The sequence below is a fragment of the Talpa occidentalis genome, unplaced genomic scaffold (assembly GCF_014898055.3).
Source record: "Talpa occidentalis isolate TD23 unplaced genomic scaffold, MPIMG_talOcc4v2.1 talOcc4.6, whole genome shotgun sequence".
Classification (NCBI taxonomy): domain Eukaryota; kingdom Metazoa; phylum Chordata; class Mammalia; order Eulipotyphla; family Talpidae; genus Talpa; species Talpa occidentalis.
In genome coordinates this window covers 106302674-106327468 of record NW_023604972.1, presented here as the reverse complement: position 1 = coordinate 106327468, position 24795 = coordinate 106302674, and positions in this window count along the sequence as shown.

The following is a 24795-nucleotide window of genomic DNA, read 5'->3' as shown; positions in this document are numbered from 1 at the left end:
TACTTGAACCACAGTTGCTCCTAAATAGTACAGCTGCCAAATAAAGTACCCTAGACTGTACCAGAAATGAAAATCATTCATCTTTGTTTCACCAGTGCCTACCCCAAAGTCATGCATTCAATAGACGTTAGTTTATTGACAAGGGAAGACAATTAGATATTCACATGCAAATGATGAGCTTAGACCCTCACCTTGTATTATAAATAAAAATTAACTCAAATGAATCATAGCCTTAAATGTCACTGTAGACATTTAAGTAGAAAAAAATAAAGGAGAAAATCTTTGAGACCTTAAGGAAGGCAAAACAAATTTATATGACACCAAACTGCATTTCATAAAAGAAAAAAACTGATCAGTTGGAACTCAACAAACTTTAAAAATTTTGTACTACAATATGTTTTTACTATAATAGACACCATTAAGAAAAATACAAAGAACAGTGAGAAGATATTTGTAAAACATATCTAGTAAAGGATTTACATCCAAAACATCCAAAGAATTCTTACAGCTCAATAATAAAAACCCATACAATCCAATAAAAAAAGGGTAAACTATGTGAACTGATATTTCACTAAAGAAGATATGCAAAAGGCTAATGATTTATATACACATGAAGAAAACAGAAACAAGAATGAGATACCACTTCATACCCACTAGAATGGCTATAGTTATTAAAGCAGATAATAAATGTTGGTGAGGCTCTGGAGACAACTCGAAATGGATGAAAGACTTGGATATAAAACTTGACATCATAAAATATAGAAAGAACATAGACAAAACATTCAACATTACTAATTACAGGGAGATGCAAATAAAAACTACAATGAGATATCACCTCACACCAATGAGAATGGCCCATATTAATAAAACTGGAAATAACAACTGCTGGCAAGGATATGGAGAAAAAGGAACATTCTTATACTGCTGGTAGAAATGTAAACGTGCCCAGCCACCATGGAAAGCTGTGTGGAGGTTCCTCAAAACACAAAAATGAAGCTACCATATAATCCAGCAATTCCACTCTTAGGAATCTACCCAAAGAACACAAAAACACTATTTTGAAAGGAAACCTGCATTCCTATGTTTATTGCAGCACTATTTACAATAGCCAATATATGGAATTAACCCAAATGCCTCAAAACAGATGAATGGATCAAAAAGTGTATATACACTTACATACACTTACACACACAATGGAATACTATTCAGCAACCAAAAAAGACAAACTCATGCCATTTGCAGCAACATGGATGGAGTTGGAAGGGATTATGCTAAGAGAAATAAGTCAGAAGGAAAAAGATAAATATCAGATGGTTCCACTTATATATGGAATATAGAGAAACCAAACCAAAGGTCAAAAACAAGACAATACTTGCAAGCTGACCATAGATGTGAGGCATTCAGAAAGGAGGAGGGAGGGGGTCAAAACAGAGTAGGGAAGAGCACAAAAGAATATGGTGATGGTTCATGGGTACTATAGTGGTGGGAGCACTATGGGGACTTCACCTGAGGGGCGAAACCAATTATTGAATGAACAATGATGTCAGAAAATATATTTAGAAGAAAACAAAAAACAAACAAAAAAAAAGAAACTTCGCTTTATAGTCATTTAGTATTACATAAATGGATATACCACCTATTTCCAGAAGATTTCTTCACCTTGACGATTCTTATTCTCTCTCATCTCCCCCCACTCATAAAAATAACTCTCTCAAGAACTTTTAATACATTTTAGTAAATTCATCCCAGTTTCTTTACCCATAGCAGGGAAACAAGTGCCCTTCAATAGTGGTTCATTCACATTTTTAAAGAGTCCTTAAGCAACCCAGGCAACTTGTCCTCAGAATGTTGACAATTTGACAAAGAAATAGAAGATTCTCAGAAATAACCATGAAATAGAGGTTCTGAGGATGGCAAGATCCTACTGGATGCAGATGGGGTAAAAAGGAGAAAGACTTTTTATAGGATGTGTAAGCTGAATGATACTGCATGACATTCAGAATTCCCACAGCTGGAAATGACAGTTACAAGGCTTCCTAAACCAGGACCTAAACATTTATTCTGAGTACTTTGAGCTACACATTCTTTGTTCTTGTTCTTCCCTTCTACTGCCAAACAATGTTCACCTGCTACAGGCTCTGTTCTCATGACCAAATACTCACACAAGCTCGGGCAGACAAAGAGCAGAAGCTGGAGAAATAATTGGGCTTTCATTTGAGTCCTGGGATTGTTATGTTATCTCTACATCATCAATACATAATTGTGTTGTAGAAGGTACTATTACATAAGTGCTGTTTTCCTCAAACTTAAGCTGACACCCAAAATTACTGTCCCTGAGGGGAGGAGTAGTTGAACAATAAGAGGGGAAGTTCTGCCAAAACACAAGAACAAAATAAAGCTCTGGAAAAAGAAACCTCCTTTAGTGATAAACATGTCAAACATATGGGTACAATTTCCCCTGATTAATATGTGAATCAAAAGCCACTATATAGTATCTTAGGTTTAACCAAGCATGGAAAATGAATCCTGGCTTTAGTGAACTACCCATTGAACCAGAAGTTTAACCTTTAGAAGATCTGTTGAATCACCATATAGAAGAATACTATCGAACTTGCTTCTTGAGTTCCAAAGTATTCTTAGGTTTTGAGAACCATGCAGATGTAAAGTGTCCCTGCTTTTAATATTTGTCCTTTATTATATTTACTATGCCATGAACAAATCCAAACCATTAAGAAAACACAGAGCACCTACCATATGCCAAGTACATGGTAGGTATCCTCATGGGTGAATGTTGATAAAGGATAAGGATGCCTAAGAATTTCAAATATAGTCCCATGTATATAAAACATGGTCTATGAAACCTTTACTTGTGAATCAACTGAGAAGTAATTAAAATGAGGATTCCTGGCCCCATCTCAAGCCAAATGAATCAGAATCTCTGCAGATAGAACCCAGGAATAGAGGTCTTGTTTTCTAGGTAGTTTTTATGCACACTGAAGCTTGAGAATGAAAGCTATGATAGAAGAGATTCACATCACAAACGTGTGTAACAGAGAAGAATAGATGTCTCCATGAGGTTCCAAGGTAATTATGTGCTGGAGTGTCTGTGCATAATAGTCTCAGTGTTGATAATTTTACATATAAGGTATGGAAGCTGAGAAGGCCAAGATCAAGGTATGAGCAGATTCAGTGTGTAGTGAAAGCCCACTTCCTGATCAGACTATGTCTTTCTGTACGTCCTCACACAGCTGAGGGATTTCTCTGTAGTCTCTTTTATAAGGGCACAAATGCCATTCATAAAGACTCCTCCCTTGTGGAGCCTCCCTGGTGGAGCAAGGGGTTAAGACGCAACCTATGAATCTATCCGTAGCCTCTGCAGCAGGAGTTCAATCCCCGGCCAGAGAGCTACCCACATGGCACAGCAGACCTTCCTGACTTAGCCCACTGCTCCCCTCAGCAGTGTATTTCAGTCGATCCGCCTGTTCTGTTTCCCAATCTGTCTCTGGTGAATCCTCTCACCCCCCACACTGCTGGCCTGTACCCCAGTTCTTGTATGTATAAATAAATAAATCTTTAAAAAAAAAAAAAAGACTCTTCCCTTGTGCCCTAATCACCTTCAAAAGGTCCATCCACCTAAGACCATCACTTTGGGGATTAGGATTCAACATACGAATTTGGGGGAAACATTTATTCCATTGCAGAGGTATCTGGAATTGAAATGAAGATGTCACTAACTCCCAAAAAGGTCATAACATAACTATCTGCAAAGCTTTTTCTCCTTTAACCGTATTTAAATTGCCTGAACTAGAACTTGGTAGATTCCCTCTGCTAATAACCTCAGACCATAAGGAGTAGCTGATCAATTGTTTCAAAAATTAATAATCCAATACCAAGTATACCAAGACTCTATTCTTCATTTTCCACATACAAATCTTAGCAACACTCAGTGGTAAATACTATAGGTATTAATAGGTCAACTAATATAATTATCTGAAGTAATACCTTAAAGATAATTTTGCAGGTTTATCAGGCTTCAGATCAACTCAATTCAAAACATTTACATCATCCATATTAAAGTTCTATAAAAATGCAGATTCATATCAGTGGAATTTGTCTTTTCTGCTTGTGATATAAAAATTAAAAGTTCAACAGAATGCTTATTGAAATGTTTAAGCAGATAAAACCTTAAGCAGGGTGAGATGTGTTCCACCAGAGTTAGGGTATTCAATTCTTTTTTTTTAGGATTTATTTATGCATACAAGAACAGAGGTGTAAGCCAGAGGTGCGGGGTGTGAGAAGATTCACCAGAGACAGACTGGGTAGCAGAACAGGAGAATTACTGAAATACACTGCTGAGGGGAGCAGCAATAATGACAGGAGAGGTCCACTGTGCCATGTGGGTAGCTCCCTGGGGGCAGGGGAAGGGAGGGGATAGAACTCAGGTCACAGTGGCTGGCAATAGCTTGATAGTGCTGAGACTTTAACCCTTGTGCCACCAGGGAGGTCCCAGAATATTCAATTCTTATAAAAATGTCAATATCTCTAAACCTCATTTTCAAATCATTCCTCAATTTTAATCCATGGACTTCAACCACATCACCTTCTTTGTTCTTGAGCTCCTATCAATTGACTTGGTCAGGTTATTGATACCTAAAATGTTGCTCCATGTGATAAAAACAAAAACAGGAAACTATGTATTTTACTTTTGTTTCTAGAAAAAAACTGGTTTGTTCATGGTTAGTGGTATTTAATGTTCTATAATGTGAGGATTCTCACAGGAAATTACTTTGTTCTGTTTATGAAAATGTGTAGTCTCCTGAGAGGCAAACACTCTTTCATTTATGACATAATGAAAAGTATGCAGAACAAGCTGTTTTTGTTTACATATTATCTCGCAAGAAATTTAGTGCTAAGTTTAGTGTCCAATGCAATAATTAATTTTAGGTGGTTTTAGACATACATTTTTTTCTTTATTATTTGGTTCATATTCTTTTAAAAGTGTGTTATTTAATGGTTTTCCTAAACTGGTTCATGAACTATTTCTTACACACTGTTTAACGATGTATAGAAAGTCTCCATTCTTTCAATTTATATTTCTATGAGTTAAATTTAATATAAAATTAATACACATTGAATGTACAATTTGGTGAGTTTTCACAATGGTATATAATCATGTAACCATCACCACAGTCAAGTTATAAAATATTTCCATAACCCCCAAAAAAAATTCTCTTTGAAGCTGATCCCTGCTCTTAACGCCCAGCCTCAGGAATTACTGATCTATTTACCTTTGTCACTTATTTTTACATTTTCGAGAATTTCGTAAGTAGACTTATTCAGGAGATAATTTTGTGGCTGCTTTCACTTATCATGAGGGTTTTCAAATTCATCTGCTATTGTATATTTCATTTCTTTTCTTAATTGCCAAGGTAGAATTCCATAGTACTTTTTTATCTATTAACTGTTCATGTTAAGTTGTATTATTTCACTTGAGGCTCTTAAGAAAAGTGTGGTTATAAACATTCACATAAACTTGTTATAAACAAGTTTTCATTACTCTTGGATAAATAGCTACAATGTGAGAATGCTGGGCCCTGTAATAAGTAGATGTTTACTGTATACAACAATGCCAAGATGTATTCTAAAATAGCTGAGCCATTTTGCAATTCCACCTGTAATGTATGAGAGTTCCAGTTCTTCCACATGTTCAGCAACACTTGATATTGCATACTTTTTAATTTTAGGCATTTTCCACAAAGCATGCAGTGGTATTTCGTTATGATTTTTAACTTGCATGTCCCTGATAACTAGTGATGGCAAGCATCTTTTCATTAGCTTACTGACCATATTAATATATTCTTTTTTTGAAGTGTCTATTCAAGTCCTTTGCCTAATTTTTATTAGGTTATTTTCTCATTGGTCTTTAGTTGTTTTATATATTCTGATTCCAAGCATTTCATTAGGTATGTTTTGCAAATACTTTTCCCCACAATGAGTTCTTTTTCATTTCCCTAATTTGTATTTTTCACAAAGAAAAAAATCTTTTATAATTTTCAGTTTATTTTATTATTTTCTGTTATGATTATTTTGTGATGTATTTAAGAAATCTCTAATTAATTGAGTCGTTCTCAACCTCTGTACTACTGACAATTAGCTTTACTTTAGTGAATTAGCTTTTTATTTTATTTTATTTTATTTTATTAAGGTAACACTGGTTTATAACACTGCATCTGATTTAGGGGGATAGGTTCAGACCTCCCCAGATGTATGTCACCACACTACACCCACCACCAAAGCACCCATAGTTTTTTTAGGACATTGTGTCCCCTCCCTGCTTTGTTTCCACACCACTTTCCCTATCTAGTATCATCAATTCTGCAATCATATTTCAAGGGTTGGCTTTGATTTAGTTTTGTCAGTTCCTTTGTTTTGTTTCTCTGTATCCCACATGAGTGATATCATCTGTTATTTGTCTTTCTCCTTTTGACTTGTGAACTAGTATTTTAAAAATTAATGAGAGTAATGAGACAATTTATTAAAAAAGTAGTTCAAAAATTCAAATGGATGCCTGAAAAATGTCTTTGGTAACTGGAAGATAATTGTTTATGACACACAACACATTTAACTATACTGCTATCATTATGACAACTTAAGACTTTTAAAATGAAGTTTGCACAGAGGAAAATAGATTTTTACCTCCAAGTTGGTGATGAACTGACGAGTTTAACCGTAAAAATTATAAATGAATTGCATTATATTTCAGGTCATTACAATTAATTAGGCAATAAAATGAAAGCACAAATAGATGAGAGGGTTGCTGGTGTGTGTGTGTGTGTGTGTGTGTGTGTGTGTGTTTAGTCTGATTGACAAGTAAAAACCAAATGATACTGAGTGATGGTGGTATGAGGCAAGTTGCAGTACAGTATAAGAAGAAACTAGAGTTTGTAGAACTTAGCTCAGGGAGAAGGAACCTAGACAGTGTCCACTGAACTCTTTGAATTGAGGAGATAGAGCATGAAGTCTCAGGAGATCAGAGTAGCTAGAGTTCACAATGAAAGTACTGGAGCTGAAGATATAATAGGAATAATTCCAGAGACCTGAAGATATTACTTCTGGAGCCTTCCCTGCGTACAGATGCATGTGAAGCAACTACTTGAAGCTGATATTATTTTTCTTCAGTCTTTTCTTCATTTCATTTCTTTTAGTTGGCTAGTGGTTCTCTTAGTTTAACATCATCTGAGATGTATTTATTTCACTTTTCATTCTTAAAATATATTTTTGCTAGATATAGAATCATAGGTTGACAATTCTTTCTCATTATTTTAAAGTTGTTGATCTATTGTCTTCTGGCTGCCATAATAACTTCATCATCATTACTAATATCGATGTTTTCCTATATGTGATGGGTCATTTTTCCTTAGCTGCTTTTAAGATTTTTTTTCTTTACATTTAGTTTTCAGTAGTTTATAATGTGTTTAGGTGCATTTTCTTTGAATTTATTCTGCTTTATAAATCTTGAATCTGCAAGTTAATGTCTTTCACCAAATTTGGAAAGTTTTTAGCAATTGTTTCTTCAAACATTTTTTTTCTGTATTTTTTTTAAAGGACTCCACTATTAAAAAGTTATATTTTTTATATAGTCCCATGCTTTCCTCAAATTCTATTCCATTATTTTTTTTCTTTTTGTTCTTTAGACTGGATAATTTCTATATATCTTCAATTTCACCAACTCTTTTCTCTTTCACCTTCAATCAGTATGTTTTAAATTTCAGATAGCATATATTTTAACAATATGTTGCTCTTTGTTATAATTTGATTTCTTTGCTGGGAAAGTTTATCTTTCCAGTATTTTATTTCATGTGTATTTATCTTTACCACATGGAGTTTGTTATAGTAACTTCTTTACAGCATTTATCTTATAATTTCTAAAATATGTGTGTTATCTAGGGGTTGACAGGTGTTGTCTTTCCTTTGAGAATTGGTCACATTTTCATGATCCTTTGCTTATCAGGTATTTCTGGACTTCTGGAATATTAAATTGTGCAGTAATGAATCCTGTTAAAATTCTTCAAGGGATGCCACTCTTTATTAGTATCATCATCTTCATCCTCATTTCCCTCATTACTGTTTTAACAGGTGATCAATGCAGTTAGTCATACTTCCAGTTTTAAAATCACCTTCAAGACACTGGGCAAGACAGGTGGGTTGCAACATCCTCAAACCCTCTAGTAAACAAGCAGTTCCTCTGAGCTTCAGACTCCAGTCCATGCTATGAAAAATTCCAGCAATAAATGTGTCAAGTGTATCCAATTACTGTATTCTCTAAACAGATTTTCCCTGCTTACTGAGGCTATTTTATACTTGGTGATAATGTTCTGTACTATCAAGTCATCAAAACCATAGGCCATTGTGTCCACACATGAAGGATTCCTTGCTACATGTTTCTATGAGATCCACTAGTGTGACAACCAGCTTTCCAGCCTTCCCTTTCCTAGTGTCCATGGTACTCACCTCCCCCTGCCCTGGTGGTCACTGCAAGCGCAGCCTCATCAGCCACTAGACAAAATGGGAGAGTGAAACTGTCCCACAAAGACAAGCTCTTGGTAAAGATGAATTGGTACCTTGTATGAGACCAAATAGAGACAGGGATGGGAACTAGATTGCCCATGGCACCTCAGAACAAAGAGGGCCAAGCCCATGGCCCAAGTGTTGGTGGCAGAAGTTGCCATTACTGACAATTTGCACTGAATACTTCATTATTGTAGGGAGCTGTCCTTAATATTACAGGTTGCCTGGCTATTACTACCAATAGCATGCTCCCCACCCTAGTTGTGGCAATCAAAATGCCTCCTCATGTTGTCAAATGTAACTTGAAGGACAAAATTATACCCCCAACCCAATTGAGAACCACTGATCTAAACCAGTGTCACAAAGATTTTCTCATATTTTTAAAGAAGTTTTTTGTCTTTAGCTAGCATATTTAGGTCTGAAAGTCCATATCAAGTTATTTTCTGTGTAAGGTTGAGGTAAGGATCAAAGTTCACTTTTTCCATATGATATTCAGTTGTTCTAGAAGTGTCTGTTGAAAGCCTATCATTTCCATCATTGGATTAACTTGGCACTTTATTTAAAAATCAGTTGATCATATAAAGGGGACTCTTTTTACTGAGCCTTCTATCTGTCCCATTTCTATATGTCTATCTTTATATCAATACCACACAGTCTTGATTATTGTAGCTTTAGAAGCCATGAAATTAGGTCATCTAAATATCTCATTCTTCAAAATTGTTTTGGAGATTCTAGGTCATTTTCCTTCCCATATATCTTAGAAAAAGCTTGTCAAATTATCTTCTTTAATTTTTTTAACAATAATTTTAGATTTGTAGAAAAGTTTCTAAGAAATGGAAGGTGCAATGATATGTATGATTTCCCATATTCCTTTCACCCAGTTTCTGTTTTCGCTATTGTTATAATCTTTTTTTTGTGTGTGTGTGTGTTGTTTTTTTTTTGGCATGTTTTATTTGTTTGTTTGTTTGTTTTGTTTATACATACACTGGGTACAGTCAGAAGCGCGGGAGGGTGAGAGAATTCACCAGAGCCAGAGCGGGGAGCAGAGCAGGCAAATGGACTGAAGTACACTGCTGAGGGGAGCAGACTGCTGAGGGGAGCAGCGGGCGGCAGGAGAGGTCTGCGCGCCACGTGGGACCCTCCTCCGGTGGCCGGGGAGCAGCCGGGATCGAACCGGCGCCGCAGAGGCCGCGGGCAGCTTAGCAACCCAGCGCTCAACCGCTGCGCCACCGGGGAGGCCCTGTTGTTATAATCTTATATAACTGTGGTACATTTGTCAAAACTAAGAAATCAACAGAGGTATATTACTACTAACTAAAGTCTCTATTTATATTTCACTTGTTTTTCTATGGTAGTCCTCTTTATGTTCAAAAATCCAGGCTAGAATACCACATTGCAATTAGTCAACCCATCTCCTGTTTCTCCTCTGGTCTGACACAGCTCTTAAACTCCCCTTGGTTTTCATGTATTACCTTAATGGTCCTGAGGAGTATTAGTCAGGTGTTTTGTAAAATGGTTTCCAATTCAGTTTATCTTATATTTTTCTCATGATTTGACTGGAATTACAAATTTTCAGAAAAAAATGCCACAGTGGTTAAGTGCCCTTCTCATCACATAATAGCAAGGGATACCTGCTATCCACACAACATCTCTGTGATGTAATCTTTGAAATCAATTTCCTTTTTAAACCCGGCTAGGAGTTAGATTGGGATGGAAACGATGCTATATATCAATTTGGGGAGAACTGCCATCTTAATAACATGGATTTCCAATCCATAAACATATTTTTCTCTCATTTAGGTCTTCTTTATTTCCCTCACCTCTTCCAAACATGGATTTCCCATCAAGATCTGTCCGCTTCTGTTCACTTTCCCACAATTTCCAATAGTTTTTCTCTTCTTTTTCCTCCTCATTATTATTATTATTTATACATTTCAGAGTTTATAGTTGTTATTGGAGAAGGTCACTTAAGATCTAACTCAGCTATTACTAAAAGCAGAACCCAACATTGCCTCAAAAACTTTTTAAATGTGGACCAAAAAAAAAAAAATTATATCATTATCCTTAAAACTACATTTAGAATAGTTATAATCACAATCTGCACTAAGCCAGTCTGCAATCTTAAAGTTCACCAACTGTAGATGTATAGTCTGCAATCATAAAACAGCTTTTCACTATATGAAATTGATGGCTTACTACTTGGCTAAAATTTTAAATCCTGAAAGATCAAACATAGGAGAAACATATTGAAATCCTGGTAAAGAAAACAAATTGGCAAAACACAAAAATAACTCAGACTCTGGAAACTATGGTGATGACCAGCAGGAAGAAAGGAGCAAGGTTTGGTAAAGAAGGGATAAGGTATAAGGTATTGTACTAGAACTTTGATGGAGGTTAAGTAAAGCATGCGCATACACTGAGGTATGAAGTTATCCTCCCAAATGTATCCATTTTTGTAAACAAATGGCAAATAAAAAAAAAATTTTTGATGGGGGGAGAAAACTTAAAAAAAAAAAAAAAGGTAAAATTATTCAGTGCTGTCCATGTTGGAGTATCATTGCTAAATTTAAAAACCCAGGGCCTCCCCTGGTGGCGCAGCGGTTGAGCGCTGAGTTGCAAGGCTGCCCGCAGCCTCTGCAGCGCCAGTTCGATCCCCGGCCACAGGCAAGGGTCCTATAATAAATAAATAAATAAATAAATAAATAAATTTAAAAACCCAAGCCCCCATTCCTTGCCCAGCAGGCAAGTTTAGCAAGTTTGAATGGATAAAGGGAGTGGATGGGACTGCCATGGGAAATCTGGACATTAAGCTGATGGTCTGATGGTCTGATGATCCTCTACACTAATTCAGATCATCAGTCAGGACCCACCCAAGACTAGTCACCCTAACCAGTCATGATGCCTGGAGTATAAATAAAGCCTCAGGACCCTCAATCTCTGCTCAGCAGACCTCTTCTATTTCACCCATTGCTTCTCTTCGCAATTTATTTCAATAAATCCACCTTTTCTGTTCTCTAAGTCTCTGGTGAATTCTTTCACTCCTTCACCTCCAGCCCACGCCTGTTCTCCCCCACAACAGTCCTGGTTGTGGTCAAATGGGCATCATTCTATAAAGTAATATATTTCTAAGGATACTTCAGCTTGGTTAAATCTTTTGAAAGCAGGTACCTAAGAACCTAAAAGCTGTCCTTATCATTGACTTAATAATTTCACTTCTGGACTTCCTATGGAAATAACCCAAATAGACTCAAAGGGAAAAGTGGCCTATGTACAAATGTTTTCACTAAAGCATTATTTATAGTGATATAAATGTAATCAGTGAAACTAATTAAATATCCAATAGTAAAATAAATGTTTATATCTATGATGTCATTATCAGAGTCTGTGAGTTTGGAGTGCAGGGTCCTTGGGTTCACTCTGGAAAAGGTTTCACCAGAGCTCCTCTTTCAGCAGCACACGATGAGTTTTCCAGGCAAGTTTCCTCACAAGACAGAGATGTTAGTTATACTTGAAAGAGCAGGTTTATTAGAGAAGGGACAGAAGAGTAAAGGACACTTGTATAGATACAAGCCGGCAGGAAGAGCTGCCCTGAAAGGGACAGGTTTGCTGAGAGAGGCCTGCATGGTTGCAGGCGGGCGGCCTTGAGGAGAGCTGCCTCTGCTGAGGGAGGTGACTGAAGACAAGCCCGGGCAGGTACAGGTCACGGGCAGGCAGGAAGGCTGCTGCCCTGCAGAGGAAGAGTTGGTGAAGAGAAGCACCTGCATAGTCACAGGTGGGCAGAAAGACTGCTGCCCCTTTGTGGGGGCAGCGTTAGATTTTTATCTTCTTTCGGTAGGGAGAGAATCATCTTTGTGGGTGGAAGGTTTGTGCTCCTGACACTCCCTGCAGCAGTCTGATACCTGTCTGGGTGTTATACCTCCTGATCTGGGCATTGACGTCTAAGGGTCTTGGTTTCTACAAATGGGTTAATGGCTTACCCTAATCCCCTCTACCCCTACTAAGTTCCTGACTTGTGTTGTCTCCTTTCTGGTTTTTCTATCCTTATCCTCCATCATCTACACAGTCATTTAAAAATAAATGTTTATGGAAAGTTTTCAACAATGTTACATTAAATATTTGTGTGTGTCTGTGTGTGTTGCATAAGCTCAACTCCATTTTTTCCTAAAAGGAAGAACAAAAGACGAGGAGCTAATATACCCTCATCTTAATAGAGGCTAGTAAATGTTTTCTTTTTCTTCTTCCTACTGGCTATTTGTTCATTAGTGAGCCAAGAAAACAGTAAAACTTGTCTTAGTATTATAAAATTTTACTTTCCCATTGAATTTTTGAGCTGGGAAAAAAAAATAAACTTAGGAACCAAGTCCACCCCCTGTATTGATAAGAAGTTTCCTTATCAATAAGAGGCACAAGGGGATCAAACTATTTGGCTAAGTCAGCAAAATGAGTAGTATTTTAAAACCGCTCTCTCCTGACTCTGGACATTAGACCATGTTCTGGTCATTTTTGTTGTGTTCCAGCCTCCACTTCTAGGGCTAAGGACATATGCATGGTTCACATCAGCAATATGTAAATAAAATAATGTTGAAATTTTTAAATAAGTACCTCAAACAAACTTAATTTTAATATGAAAGGTCCAGAACCTAGAAAATGGAAGGAGTTGTACTTCCACGACTATTAATAATGCCGAGTAAAAACAGATTTCTAGTCTAGAAAGTTTTCCAATTTGGGGAATTAAGATGCCCTCATAAAGAACCTATATTACATTTTATGTATTAAAAGCTCATTAATCCCTTATTAAAGACATGACTGTTCACAATTGCCCAAACAGAAATGACAACGTACAATGCGATCTTGTACGTTGGGACTTTCTGTAACCTGATCTACATTTACTGCTCCAGTCTTATGAGCTAATAGTGATACAGTACAACATTGCTGATAATATCTTCTAAGTCATACATTGGCCATGATACATGATAACCTTTAACTCGGTTTCTAATACCCCAAACAAATTTTCCTGAAGTCTTTCTAAAGAGGAAAATGAAATTTTGTAGATTAACATTTCACACTAATGGAAGATAATCCAAAGGGAATGTTTAAGGTTAGTAGATTATTTATCTTTTCAAAAGTGGTCTGGTCTGTTTGGGTTACTGTTTGGGTTCCAGCTAATCAGGTCTATTTACTAGTTTAAGAAAAGTTCAGCAATTAACAGTGTTCAAACAGCACCAATCTGCTATGTTATTTCAGCTGGGAAAGCAGCTCCATGAACCAATACAGCTTCCTGACTAAAAATAAATGATAGCACTTTCCACTCACTGGGGAGTTAGTTTTTAGGTATGTCACACTGTCACACTGCATAACAAAACAAATGAGTGTGAAATATCTAAATAGTAAAAAAAAAAAAAAAAAAAACCCAAAGACATGTCATGTTTGCAGATTTTAAAATAATAATAAAGTAACTTTGCCAACAAAACAAAAGAAATGAAAGAGGTAGGCTGTGGTCCCTCTTCCATCAGTCTTCCTGGAAAAGGGCCCAAAACCTACTTTCTTTATTTCTAAGACTGCTTGGTTACATTAGCAATTTTTAACACATGGTAGCTCAAATCAACAATACATTTGCTCTTCAGACTTTGACACTTCCCCAGCTGCTAGGCCTGTGCTTAACTAAACAAGTACAGTAGTGCAAGTAGAACATTTATGTAACACAAAAACTATAAATGTTCTCTGAGAAACAAAGAGACCTACTCATTCTAGAAGATATGACAAAGGAATAAGAGCATTACATTTTAAAATAGATTTAAAGTTCCTGCGAAGAATCTATCTTATACTTGTTATAGTTAAAAGTATACATGATTTGCTTACCAACAATAAAACATCTTTTCTCTGAATATTTTTTGAGCAGGTATTTGATGCCACACCAAGTATTCTGCATGCATCCTTTCATTTAATCCTGGTAACAATCTTATTAGGTGTGGATACTAGCCTTTATCTTCATTTTGCCGATGGAGAAAACTGAGGCTCAAACAGGTTAGGTAACCTGTCCAAGGTCACTCATCCACTAGCAAATACTGGAATGTGGTTGGAACTCAGGAGTTCTGAATTCAGGTTCTGTATTTTTATCCACTGTGGACAAGTCAAAATGATAACTACAGAATTTTTAGAAAAGAGATATCAAAATACCTGGTATAAATATTACCAAAAATAAAAACATAAAACACATCCTATCTAAGGCCTTTCTTTTCTCACTGACAGACTTAGTGACTTCCCTTACCAATGCTAGCACTTTCTTCCCCCTTCTGCCCAGTCCTCTTCAACTTTCCAGAAAACACACACACATCAGTTTTACTGTATAGCACCTATGGCACTAAAAAGGGGAGGAAAAGTTAATGTTCTACTTCAAAAGTGGACTAAAGTCTCAGAACTTGTGGGGCGGGAAGGGGAGGAGAGATTATTATTTGAACAATCGATTGGATGTTCCCACTTGTTTGTTTACTTCTAGGTAAATTCATTTGCAGGTATATAGGAACAAGGGGGGAAACAGTCACCACAGAAAAGGTACTTCCTGGATTTCCTTCATTTTTCTGCTCATACCAAAGGCCTGCTGTTTTCTTCACAAAAACAAATGGAATGGCTTTCTAAAACAGTTAAAAATTAATTTTCTCTGAATAAACATAGATCTTAGGGAAGCAGATCCTATAGACCAGTGTTTTTGAGTTACAGCACTTTCTGTGGTAAAAGAAATGATTGACATTTCCAATTTGGTAGCCAATAGTCACGTGCAGCTACTGAGTACTTGAAATGTGGCTAGTGGGACTTGGGAACCAAATTTTTAACTTTAATTTTAATTTAAATAATCACATGGCTAATGGCTGTCATATATAATAGAACCACTCTAGCTGTTATATCTACTTCTCATTTGGTATTTACTATGTGCTATGTAGCTACCTTTGAGAAAGGAACCATTTTGTCTCCATTTTACAGATAAGTAAACTGAGGTTCAGAGAAATTAAGTGACTCCCATGGAATTACAAGTATTCAGTGGTTCTGTTACTCTGAAACTCTTATCTTTCACTACCAGTGATCTTCAACACTAGCTGCATATTAGCTGCTGTACTTTTCAAAATTCTCATCCCCAGGTGTCCCTCCCCAGAAATTTTTATTGATTTGTCTGGAGAAGCACCCAGGAGCATGAATATCCCTGAAACTTCCACTTTGCAACACACCACTGTGACTGAGGACCCTTGGTTCCCAGAAACTATGTCTAAAAGGAAGCCTTGATGAAGTTTTCACCTCAACCTCTTCTTAAGCATGTTAAAAGTTTAATGCTAAGAGAGTCCCGGTCCTTCCTTTCACACATCAGAGGAAATGAAAAGAGCAGCTACTCCTAGCTAAGGTGAGGTCACACAGCTCATGCTTTGTTAGGCTGAAACCAGAGCCCAGGTATGGTCATGGTAAATAGTCTAATTTCTGGAACTTCAGCTCAGGGAGAAGGCCAAGGGCAAAGACTGAGGATGTAGTACCTATTTTTAGAAGTAGGAATGCTTGCTTCAGCCAGACTTGTCAACTTTGCCCTCTTCATCCCCCCTTCTTGCCCCTCTAAAGGCTTTAGGCAAGGCCCAAGGATCTCTATGCAGCATTTTCTACCTAGCAGGATTATTTTTAACACTGTAACCCTACCCTGGCACATAGTAGGTACTTCAAATCATGACTGTGAAATGAATGAAAGCAGATTTTGGAATTCAAGGAACTATGATTACTTAGTTCCTGGATGAGTTTAGTTATTTGAATATATATATAAAACATCATCTTTTTCAAAATCAAGATGTCCGTCAAGAAGCTTTATACTTGCCTCACAAAACATGGGTAGAGAAGATGACAATACTCTCCAGGGTAGGATAATTTTTAGTTTCAGGAATTGAAAAGCTTAAAGGTGATGAAATAGGTAGAGAAAATGAGAGTATTGACAAAAACCTGAACAGAGGAATTTATACCATATCCATACATACTCCAAGTGTCCTGTTAAGTACAGACAAACTGCATTTTTCTTTGTCTTGGATGAGAAGACCACTAAATTGGTTCTAGGAGTTAAGAAAGTCAACAATGCAAAGACTTAAAAGAAACTACCACAAAAATAGAAAATGCTTCTGTAAACACTACTCCTCAGATTACACAAGTATGTCTTTCCTATGATAAAGAAGTAAAAATAAAAATAATTTGTGTTTTAGATTATCCTTAGGAATGGTGTGTGGCTATAAAAAATGCACTGAAGAAATCATCTCTCCATTCAGGAACTCAGCACAGCTGCTCCATTAAGAAGGCTGTGTATATATTCTGAAGCTAAATGAACTTGTGTTCTAAGAATTTGCCTTTAGAAGTAACAGCTCAGAAAGTCATGAACAACAATCTCAAGGATGATTGTAGCAAATGGCTTCAAATAGAAACATCTAGTCTGTTGGCAAATGTTCTGTAGAAGGCAGGGCTTGAATTCTCTTGAAACAAAATCACCAATCATTCTTATAAGCCTGCTGCTTACAAAAGTAGGGAAAACATAGGTTTTTGTGAGCTACAGCTGCAGATTCAAAAATTACTACCAGTTGACTTTGCTTTAGTAATGCAAAAAGTAAAACAGTCCAAAGAGAGCAGGAAGAATTAACCAAGGGTGTTCAAGAAATATGAAAGAAGATAATGGTAGAAAAGTCACTTCAAATATCTCCAGATTTGAATTTCAAGCCACAGTTTCTTCTGAACTTTATCTGTCTGCTTCACACCCCCACCCTCAACCCAGGGCTCTTTTTTTTTTTTTCTTAATAGTAATATAGGCCCAAGGCTTAAAAATAGAAAAGAGGTATGTAAAATAGAATGTGAAAGTCTTCTACCCCTTTTTACTCTCAATCGTATTCCAAATCCCGAGGTTTTTTTGTTTGCTTTTTTGTATTTTTTTAATCATTATCTAGCTCATAAAGGTTAAAGAAATACAGTGTTTAATGTGTATATGTCCGAAGGACATTCTCCAGCTTTGAATTGACCATTAGGGGCAGCTATGTAACTAGAAAACAGGAGACAGAGAATCAAAAGATGGAAGCTCTAGTCCTCATTTCCCTCCAACCATGTTTGTGCCTTTGAGCAAAGTACTTCCCTCTCTGGAATTCTTTTCCCTGTCTGGAATGTAAGGGAGGTGAAAATGAGAATTTTTGGTTTGCTTCGACACCAGCACTAACAGAAACATAAAAAAAAAGTCACTTTGGTAATTCTAGGTAATTTTTAGGTAATTTTTAACAATCACATTTTTAAAAATTAAAAGAAACAGTGAAATTAATTTTAATACTTTTTTCAAACAATGTATTAAAATATTCAACATGTAATAAATATAAAATGTTAATATTTTCATAATGTTAATAGCTTACATTTTTCAAACTGAGTCTTCAAAATCTAGTACATATTTGACATAAAACATCTCAGTTCAAACTAGCCACACTACAAATGCTCAGGAGCCACATGAGGATAACTGCTAGTTTCATACCAATGCCGGACATTATTAAAAAAAGCCCTACCCCGATGAATAGCTCATTTCTGCATTTCCATACTTGATTACCTCTGTTGCCAACAAAACATTATTATTGATTATCATTTGTTGGCAGTATCTAATTATCAGCAACAAACTTGAATCTATTGAGATTACTCATAGTTGTGGTGTCAGACCTTTGATTAAAACTAGGGCTATTTTCCTATAATACATTTAGTCTTCAAGTGAAATCTTGTCTTGCTGAGTCATTCCTGTTGAATTTTAGATCACTTACCCTGCGTTTCACTGAATAATTAGGAAATAGTATCACTGCTAATTAACAGTTTGAAAAGCATCTTGTGTTTTTAAAAAAAGTAGATTAAAATAATGGCTGACTTACGAAGCTAATATTTTACTTTGTTTTATCCAGAAATTACTAACTTCCATACCATCACTCATGTTCTGTGCCTCTCAGTCCTGTCACTAAAGGAAACATATAACATGTTACAAAACTAAAGCATTAATAATCGGGGAGAATTTAGTAGATGAAATATTATTTAAACACTGCACTGTTTCTCAATATATTCAACAAATGGCTCTTGGATACTTTCCCAGGATAATAGCTGTGGCTTGGTTTTGAGGATTCCTGTTTTAGTGGCTTGATTTCAAAGATGCCATCAGATTGGCCATTATCAGAGACTACGGCATATGCATATTGGGGGAGAAGTGTAGGTTTGTATTTCTAGGGTATCGTTTCTTGTAGATGAAACTTACCTCCAAATCAGACTCATTTTTAGGACGCTTTTCCCTCTCTCCACATCTATTTTGCCTACCAAACAACATATATTAACACGTGCCATGTATCACTTTGGTATGTGCTATAATTTTTAAAGTAGCACTGGTACATTATAAAAGAAAATGTTCAAACAAGGCAGAATATACAAAGTAAAAAGTAAAAGTTCCCCCTCTCTTAGTGTATTATCCCCAGGTAACCCCTCAGAAATGAAGATTGTTATCATTATTATCTAAACTCTCCAAGCATATATAAATAAGAAATCATAATGTACACATATATAAGCAAATTTTGAGAAAGTATTTTTAAAACAGCACAATTATGAAGAAAGTTCAAATAATAGAGAAGCATGGAAAATGGAATAATCTATAATCACAATACTCAAGGGAATATTTTAAAGTAACAGGCAATTATAGGCAAAATGCAAATTATTGAAAAAATGCAAATTGTAAAATGCGAAGTGAAATTTTCTCTACTCTACAATCTCACTACCCAAAGATAATAACCAATCCCAAGGATCTTTATGTGTATGTATCCTTTGTGAAATGTTCTATGAATGCACAGGAATATATATATATATATATATATATATTTATATATACACACACATTCCTAACTATATATATATATGAATAGAGAATATATATGCATGCTTAATATAATACTGAAATATGCTTTTAATGGTTTTTATTGTGAAATCTCATATATACATATATAGGTGGCAAAACAACAAAGTGAACCTCTTACAATTACCACCCAGATTGTAAAGTAAAATACTGCCAGCACCTTTAAGACCTCTCTTGACCCCTTCTAATTACTATACCCTAACCCTCCCTTCTCAAAGATTTCCACTCTCCTGACTTTTAGGGTACATAATCAATTCATTATCTTTAATTTTACTACCTAAGCACATATCATCAAGGACTATAATTTTCCTGCTTTTAAACAACTGCAGTCATATTATATATATTCTTTTATTTGCAATATTAATTGGTTTTATTTTTAGTCTAAAACATCTTCAGCATCTTAGCCAGCATACACAGAATAATCTTACGAGGGGTGGGGTGGAGGGGTGAGAGTATTCACCAGAGACAGAGTGGGGAACAGAATAGGTGGATTGACTGAAACACACTGCTGAGGGGAGCAGCAGCCAAGACAGGAGAGGTCTGCTACTTCATGTGGGTAACTCCCTGGTTGGGATCGGGATGCAACTTGTGCTGCAGTGGCTGCTGATAGCTTCATAGTGCTGAGACTTAACCCCTTGTACCACCAGGAAGACTCCACCTCACCCTTTTAATTCCAAGGTATAGAACTGAACAAATAACCTAATAAATCAGGCAAGTTCCTTAAATTTTTAGACACTGTTGTAAAGAATATCTTAAGCATTCATCTTCACACATCAAATTTGTAACTTAATCCTACTAATGAAAACTGAGGTGGCTTATTAATTATTTCAGAATTCTTGAATAAATTACAGTTCCAAGACAATAAATGTTTAACAAGGGATGTTCCTATCTTCTAAATTATAGGTCCCTTTCCAAAACTTATATTTTGCTTAGAGGCAAGGGGACAGCTTTACAGCATATTGGCTTTATGTTTTCCAAAGTATGGTCCCTAGATTGCTGGCATCACAGTTCCTGGAGAATCTCAAGAAAATGTTTATTTTCTAGCATTCAACATCTTTGGAGATGGGCTTGATAAATTAGTTAGGATGCAGTCTAAACTGATATAACAAGAGTCTCAAAAAATATAGTACAGCCAACAAGATAGAACTTTACTTCTTTCTCATTTTGATCCAGCACTACTAAAGGGCCAATGTGGAGATGCCAGGTCTGCTCCTTTAAGTTATCCAGGAAATTAATGCTGTCTCTTTGCTCTGCCAATCCTTAAGGGTATAGCCTGGCTTACATGATAGAAGTTGGTCCCCTACCATGTCTGTGGGCTATGACAGGCAGGAGAGGCAATCATTTAGTCAGGAAGCAGAGTTTGTGCACATTACATTGGCAGAAAACAGTCACAGCTAGTTACAAGGAAGAGTGGGAACACATGGTGTCTGGTTCTTTTGGCCATTCACACTTCGAAAACAGGCAAGGGGCAAGGTTTAATTACTAAAAGGAAGAAGCAGATGGATATGGGGGATAATTACAATCTCTGGCACCTGGGGATCTACATTGTTATGAGTTTCAACTTCTCTGTCTTCAAGGTGTGATGAGCCAGTGGACTGGACATATGCTTATATTTATTTAGTTCAATGTCACTTCTCCTAAGTACTTTGGGAACTCCACAGCTATCTATACTTACTGGGAAAATCAGGAATCAATAAAAAATTAGCACTTATATCAATAAAGCGCTAATTACATGTCAAACACCTTATGTGAATTATTTCATTTAATGCTTACAATAAGCTTATGAGATAAGTACTGTTACTATCCCTGATTATAGATAAGGAAATTACAATTAATGACATTCCTTACCCAAGCTGCACAATTAGTCTGTAATTACTAAGGGCTATGACTTGATCCAAGACTTAGCCTTATTCTGTAAAGAGTTACATTTAAAAAAAGTTCTATCCTTAAAACTCTACACATGTTCATTATAAAAGTTGTGGTGATCAACAGTTTAGATAAAGGAGTAAAATTTGGGATAACTGTTGGCATAAGGCATACAGGGCCAGTCCAGTTCTAATATCAAGATAATATGTTGGCTCTGAGCATATGCACACAACAAGGCACTATTCTATGTGCTTTATCTAAGAAATGACCCTATGACCTAGTTCCTATAATCATATCCAATTTATAGATAAGGAAACTGTGAGAGAGATGTTAAGTCCCTTGGCAAAGGTCACACAGCTGATAAGAGCAATGTTCTTAAACACCAGGCTACCCACCAAAATGCAAAAAAAGGCTGGCAAAGTTCCAAGAGAAGTTGTTAATTGTGAGTCATATTTACCAAGTTGTGATATATTTTCTTTTTATAGGGTGTCTCTTGGGAAACAAGTCTTATTTTCAGTGGCATTACAAAGCAGGTTTATTGCCATAAACAGGTGTGGAGTTTGGAAGCTAGCCCATGCACAAATAATTAGTGTTTCCTCTGAATGTTATGATGACAAACATCTTATGTGGTCATCCTTATCAATTAATATTTACTAATTTTCAAACTAAATCCTGGACACTTGCTGAGAGTTTCTGGTTCTTATTTCTATTTGGCTCTTTAAAGTAAAAAGATTGACCCAAATTGCATTTCACTTTGGTCATGCACAGTAAACTCCAGGATGAGTGGATGGCACTAGGACATGCTGTATTTCCTTCCAATGACCAGTGTTATTTTTGTCTCCCAATTATTACCTTACATCTTTGCCTTGAAGCACTTAGAACTGCCAAGTTCATGATGTGCTGGATTCTAGAGACAAATTTCATATGAGATAAAAAACCCGGCAGTTATGGTATGAATTATTGAGAACTTCCAGTACCTACTATATCCTTATGGGATATGAATTAAGAGGTAGCATGAGGAAATTCCTCTGCAGTGACCGAACAGTTCCATATCTTAATTGTGGTTGTAGGAATACCAATCTATAAATGGGATGCAATTACGTAAAACTACAGACACACACAAATGTATGTAAATAAAGAAAACGGAGGAGCCTCCCTGGTAGCCTAGGGGTTAAGTCTTAGCACTATCAAGCTATCCCCAGCCACTGTAGCATGAGTTCTATCCCTGGCCAGGTAGCTAATCCACATTGCACAGCAGACCTCTCCTGTTTTGCCTGCTGCTCCCCTCAGCAGTGTTTCAATAGATCTACCTGTTCTGCTTCTGCTTCTCTGTCTCTGGTGAATCCTCTTCAACCCATGCACCTCTGGTCTAGACCCCAGTTCTTGTACACACACATAAATCTTTTTAAAAAAATGAAGAAAATGGGGCCTCCCTGGTGGCGCAGCAGTTGAGCACTGGGCTGCGAAGCTGCCCGCAGCCTCTGCAGTGCCTGTTCGATCCCAGGCCGCTGGCAAGAGTCCCACACGGCACACAGACCTCTTTGCCGTGCCCGCTGCTCCCCTCAGCAGTGTACTTCGTCGGTCTGTCTGTTCTGCTCCCCACTCTGGCTCTGGTGAATTCTCTCACCCTCCCGCACTTCTGACTGTACCCAGTGCTTGCATAAATAAATAAATAATTTTTTTAAAAAAAAATGAAGAAAATGGAATCGGGTCTGCAGTCTAGTTAATAATACTGTACCAATGTCAATTTCCTGGTTTTGATATATAGTATATGTATTGCTAGAGGAACAGTAGGAGGTAAATTCTGAGCCCATAAATGATGTCCTGACTGAAACCCACCCCCATTTCCATGCTGAAGAGATCTTAGGCACTAAGAATTACAATTTCCAGCATGCTATGAATATGACTTTCCTGGGAACTAGAAGTGAAATGAAGCACCCACGCTTGGCTTGCACTGAACACATGCATGCTCTTGTTTTCTTGCTTTTCTGGCTTGGAAGGAGACACATGGGAAAAGACACATGGAACAAAGATGGAGAGACATGCAGAGATACTCAGAAGAGACACATGGGTGAGGAACGTAGAGAGGCCAGGAGGGAGACTTGGAAAAGAGACACATGGGTGAGTACATGTGCAGAGGCTGCTCCTGGTCCCTGGCAGAGACAGTGGCAGCTGTAATCTTGATGTGGTGAGTTTTGAATTTTGTGTCTTTTCTTCTGTGTCACCTCTCTGGGACATGCCTAACCCCCTTTTCATGGTTCCCCGCCAGAAGGTACCTTAAACTTGTGGCAAGCTTTCTGGCCTCAGAAACCCCAGTTTGAGCCAAACCTGTTCGGTCCACAAGAGGATGGGTAATATTTAGAGTTTTACTAGGAATAACTTCTCTATGCACACTAATTCTTTCAAAGATCTATCACACTGAGAGTATGACTCCTTTGACTTTGTATATGCAGATGGCCAAATCCCTTTTAGAGGATAAGCCCCTTAAAAGTTTGGGGTCCCTGAGTACCCCTCTATCATACACTATCAATATTACGTATCTCACTAGATTACATATAAGATGTTACTGTTGCATGTTGGGTAATGTGAGTCTAATTATTTCCAAATAAAGCATTTTTAAGCAATGACAGGTGTGGGAGGAAGGTTTCCAGACCAGCTTTGGCATCAGAATGGAACTTGTAAATGCAGAGTCTCAGGCCCCACTACCTCCTACTAAATTAGAATTTGCATTTTAACAAGAAACTCAGATGTTTCATGTTAAAGTTTAGAAGCACTGCTGTACAAGAAATAAAAGTGATATTCAAATATTTCTCATTCTTCCAAAAAAATTTTCTTCATTTCAGTGACTATAAAGTTAATCCAGAGGCGCAGGGCCTCACTGCTATGTAAACAGTTCAACTGCACAAAACACCTGCTCAGATGACACTCCAACCCTATGAGGTTCAATACTCTGTCTTGAAATTCTACTCATTTTTCTGGAGTTTGAGATTTGAAAGTGAAGTCCTGTGAGACCACAGAGCATACACTGGGAGCTTGGAGCCTCAGTTTACCTGTCTTGCTGGAACAGGTTCTCAGCCGCCCAGGTACTTTGGGATCCCTATGCCTTCCTTTCCTCGCCCTCAGCTATTTCTTGCTGCTGACCCCTGCAGGGGCCTGGGCACAGACAGAAAGATTGCCCAGGCTTGGCAGCAGTCCCTCTGACCTGGACTGGCAGTACCTCAAACAAGTCCCAGAGCCTTTCACCCACCTCCAATCCAGGTACCTAGTACTTTCTGGCGTGGAGATTTGTGTTGCTCTTGAACACAACACATTCACCCATTCACCATGGGCTCCCACTGTGTGAACAGTGCAAATGCTCAGGCCCAGGGGAAGAGGAAATGTCTGGCACAACTATTCTGCCTCCTACCAGTAGCTGAAGGTCTTCTCAGTGGCTGACAGACAGA